The sequence below is a fragment of the Pseudochaenichthys georgianus genome, chromosome 17 (assembly GCF_902827115.2).
Source record: "Pseudochaenichthys georgianus chromosome 17, fPseGeo1.2, whole genome shotgun sequence".
Classification (NCBI taxonomy): Eukaryota; Metazoa; Chordata; class Actinopteri; order Perciformes; family Channichthyidae; genus Pseudochaenichthys; species Pseudochaenichthys georgianus.
Window position 1 is genome coordinate 38,469,704 of NC_047519.1, and position 5,005 is coordinate 38,474,708.

The window sequence follows — 5,005 nt, forward strand, 5'->3', positions numbered from 1 at the left end:
GGCGGACAAGTGCAGGATGTGAAGAGATTAGTTTGTTATGTTTGGAAAGGGGTAGAGAGAATTAAATGAAGAAGTGATCGGAGGTGTGGAGCGGGTTTACAGAGACCCTCATTAGAGCAGATACATCCACATTGTCCAAAATGTTACTATGGACATGCATTAAAGTCAGATGTGTCAGTCTCTTCTGTGTCATATTACTCTAGTTGTAGAGGTGGTGGGCTGAGAAGTAGCTGGTGGTCCACTCTTTTTATTGGGTTGTTTGTTGGAGAAAAAAATCCAAAATCCTTTTTTGCGCCATTCTAGAAAGTTGTCACTCTGCAGTGTGTGTGTCGCGTCAATTACGTCACTCTCCCAAGACCTACGACCTAGATGACTCGGATTTTATTTGGAAAATAAATTCAAGCCACCTAATATATACAAATATATACTATGACTATGATATGCTACTGTATCCAGGTAATTGTGTTTTAAGTAAAATCATAACTATTTTATGTAGTTTCATCATTTTTATTTAGGTGGTAACTCAGTTACTCACCCCCAGCACCCCTACTTCCCGCGGCTATGGTCTCATGGCCATTGGAGCGAAACTCGCAAAAGTGATTTCAAAACAAAAGCACTCGTTTGCTTGGAACGGTGATATTATATACAAGGGGAAACAAGGTGAATATAGCAATCACAACGAAAACGGCCAAAGCACATATTGAGCCCAGAAAATGAATGTTATTATAGCTTTTAGTTACTAGTTAGATATAGATTATTAGATCATTCAAAACATAAATCAATTATTAAATACACATTGACAGATATTTATAGTTTAAGATATCCAGCAGCAGGACATCAAGTTATTCAAGTTAGCTCTATATTTTCTAACTGTGATAAAACACATCAATAATCATTATAATAACACAATGCAATTCTGAAAAGAGCCATTATGCATAAAGAGTACTTTTACTGTTGGTACTTTAAGTATAGTTTGATACCAATGCTTTTGTACTTTTAACAGAGTATTTTTACCCTGTAGTATTTCTACTTTTACTTTAGTAGAATATCTGAGTACTTCTTACACCACTGCTACCATGAATGTGGAGCTGTGTGCTACAAAAGCCTTAAATGTAGAGCAGGTTGTAAGCGAGGCTCCATTTGTAAATGAGGAAACAGTTCAGTGTCAGCGCTGCTCCTCCTCCTGGAATGAGTCAGAGTTTGATAAGCCCTCCCTCTTCCTCCTGCTCTCAGACACAGCCAGCTGCACTGTATTTCCTGGCTCCTCCCATTTAGATCCACACTGAGGAGGATGGGTGTAACCAACATATGGGTAAAGTAAGAGTTGCACACACACATCCTGTTCAGATCACAGCTCACATAGTTTCAGCTCTCAGGAAGTGAAACTCAGACACTCGCTGCCACTGAGAGGTGAAATGGCGCAGAAAGGAGTTCAGCTGGACCGGGAAACCTTCTCTTGTTCGATCTGTCTGGATCTACTGAAGGATCCGGTGGCGACTCCCTGTGGACACAGCTACTGCATGAAGTGTATTGAAGGCTTCTAGGATGGAGAGGATGAGAAGAAGATCCACAGCTGCCCTCAGTGCAGGCAGAGCTTCACACCGAGGCCTGTCCTGCTGAAAAACACCATGTTAGCAGCTTTAGTGGAGGAGCTGAAGAAGACTGGACTCCAAGCTGCTCCTGCTGATCTCTGCTATGCTGGAGCTGAATATGTGGCCTGTGATGTCTGCACTGGGAGAAAACTGAGAGCCTGTAAGTCCTGCCTCGTGTGTCTGGCCTCTTATTGTGACAAACACCTCCAGGGTCATTATGACGTAGCTCCATTAAAGAATCATAAGCTGGTGGAGCCCTCCAAGAAGCTCCAGGAGAACATCTGCTCTCGCCATGATGAGGTTATGAAGATGTTCTGCCGCACTGATCAGCAGTGTATCTGTTATCTCTGCTCTGTGGACGAACACAAAGGCCACGACACGGTGTCAGCTGCAGCAGAGAGGACTGAGAGGCAGAGAGAGCTAGAGGGGAGTCGACAAAACATCCAGCAGAGAATCCAGGACAGAGAGAAGGAGGTGAAGCGGCTTCAGCAGGAGGTGGAGGCTGTCAATCGCTCTGCTGTTAAAGCAGTGGAGGACAGTGAGAAGACGTTCACTGAGCTGATCCGTCTCATGGAGAAAAGAAGCTCTGATGTGAAACAGCAGGTCAGATCCCAGCAGAAGAGAGAAGTGAGTCGAGTCAAAGAGCTTCAGGAGAAGCTGAAGCAGGAGATGGCAGAGCTGAAGAGGAGAGACGCTGATCTGAAGCTGCTATCTCACACAGAGGATCACAACCAGTTTCTGCACAGCTACCCCTCACTGTCAGCCCTCAGTGAAGCTACACACTCCTCCAGCATCAACATCCGTCCTCTGAGCTACTTGGAGGACGTGACGGCGGCCCTGTCAGCAGTCAGAGACAAACTACAGGACGTCCTGAGAGAGGAATGGACAAACGTCTCACCGACTGAAGTCGATGTTCTACTGTCAGCAGCAGAGCCCACCACCAGAGCTAGGTTCTTAACATATTCACAGGAGATCACACTGGATCCAAACACAGCAAACACACAGCTGTTATTATCTGAGGGGTGCAGAAAAGCAGCATACATGGGACAACTACAGTCTTATTCTAGTCACCCAGACAGATTCACTGATTATCCTCAGGTCCTGAGTAGAGAGAGTCTGACTGGACGTTGTTACTGGGAGGTGGAGTGGAGAGAGGCAGCAGTTCATGTAGCAGTCACATACAAGAATATCATCAGAGCAGGGAAGGAATGTTTCTTTGGGCTCAATGACAAATATTGGGTGTTAGAGTGTTACCAAAACAGTTATACATTTCGTTACAACAATATCAACACTCCCGTCTCAGGTCCTCTGTCCTCCAGAGTAGGAGTGTACCTGGATCACAGAGCAGGTATTCTGTCCTTCTACAGCATCTCTGAAACCATGACTCTCCTCCACAGAGTCCAGACCACATTCACTCGGCCGCTACATGCTGGAGTTTGGCTTTATGGTTATGAAACCACAGCTGAGTTTTGTAAACTGAAATAGCCTGAAGTCATTTGAGGAACTCTTCTACTTCTTAAACTCATTAGGCGCATTCACACTGCCGTACTTTTCCCACAAAGGTTCATGCGAACTTAGTTCATGATCGCGTTCACACCAAAAAGAGCCGGTACTAAAATTAGTTCATGCGAACCTTTATACCCCCTCGAAAGTCCCTGCTAGAGAGCGGGGACTTTCGAGCGGCTCTTTTGTGAGAAAAGAGCTATATTTCTGATTGGCTGGGCGGATTGCAAACCACGCCCCGTAAAACTCCCAAAAGGTTTTGTGAAGCCGCCATTTCATTATCCTCGCATTAGCATTATTAGCATTAGCATTAGCCCAGCGCAGAAATGCAGAGAGACTAACTTATGGCAACACAAAATAAAACATGGGAGCGGTGGAGATGAGGAGGTGTCAGCGCTCTGGCGATTTACTCAGAAGGCCAGTCCCCAACTCCGGCGACTTCCGGCCGGGGACTTTGGGTGGCAGTATACGCCGTGAAGTGGTTTGCGGCCTGCCAGTAAACCCAAAGCAGAAGAAGAAGAAATGACGTCAGCGGCTTCATTTGCCTAATCCACCCCTAGGGACTTTTTCCGGTGTGAACGCGATCTGTACTTAGTTCATGCGAACTAAGAGTTCGCATGAACTAAGTTCGCATGAACCTTTGTGGGAAAAGTACCGCAGTGTGAATGCGCCTATTGTGTCCATCATTGTTGCTGAGAGCTGATAACTAAACTGATAAAGCTTTAACATCTTCTCATGAGTTGTTCTGTAGATGTTGTAGTTTCTTTAGGCGGCGCTCCTTCCTGTGTCTGTTTAGCCATGGAGGCTGTCACTGCTCAGGAGGATTTCTGTTAACCTCAACTGATATTTCTCTGCATGAAAATGTAAACTTTGCTCTAAATATTTGTTCAATATCGATATTGATGTATTTGTATGTTGTTGTTTCTCTTGTAAAGCTTGAGTCTTTAGAGAGAAAGCACCAGAGCTTCTTTCAATGTAGATAATGTATTCTAAAGGTCTTTTATTTTTGACTAAGTCTCAATGTGTTGAATGCATAAATGAAAGTTTGAAGAAGGAAAGAAAACACATTAAAAGAAAAGTCAAAAAACAGGTTGAGTTTGTAATAAATTCTATTTTCAAGATGTGACGAGTGCCACATTTACATGTCTGTAAAAAATATAAAATGTTGGGGTTTTTCTTGTTAATAAAAGAGCTAAGAGGACAAAAGTGAAAATCTCAGTTTTTGTTAAAATGAATGAACTCCTCTCCAGTGAAGCTGCACTAAGTTGAGTTGAATTTTAAATATATGTAGTTCTTGTTTTACTGCTACGTCCCCCTATGTCCCTCTAGGACAAAAATGGAGACAGTTACACACAACAACAAATAACATTGAGAGCAGTGACGTGCGGTGAGGTTCATGGCTGGTGAGGCACTGACTCTTTCAGAGTCAGATTTACAAATATTATATTCTGACCTTAATCGAAATATTCTGTTATTTTCAAAAGCTTTTTTGGTCTGATGTTTCGATTCATTATAAACAGACCGTTCAACAAAAGGATACCCACAATCTAAATATTGCATTGTTCTTTCTTAGTAAGATCCCATTTTCATTACAATTGTGGTCTTACTTGAAGATGAAGTCCTTGCTATCCTTCTGGACAACAATCTCTATTACTTTTTTGTAAAAGTCCTCCTTATCTTCCTCTAGTTTCAAAAGTCTAGTTTGTTGTTTGCGTCTACCGTCTCTGCATAGAATAACAGTAGCAACAAGGACCTGTGGGCTCACGTGCGCCCCCTTCAGTGCGGCAAAGGTTATGGCTGCCTCCCCTGGTGCTTTTTTCATTGCCGTTGTACGATGAGACCAGCGAGCCTAAATATCATATATACGTGAAATAAGTTATTTAGAGACTATGGATGGCGAGGATAAATGT

At 43.3% G+C, this 5,005-nt stretch overlaps 1 pseudogene; it reads left to right on the plus strand.

Moving 5' to 3' along the window:
- The first annotated feature begins 1,400 nt into the window (after positions 1 to 1,400).
- On the plus strand, positions 1,401 to 3,227 carry LOC117462199 (tripartite motif-containing protein 16-like; annotated as a pseudogene).
- Positions 3,228 to 5,005: the final 1,778 nt, after the last annotated feature.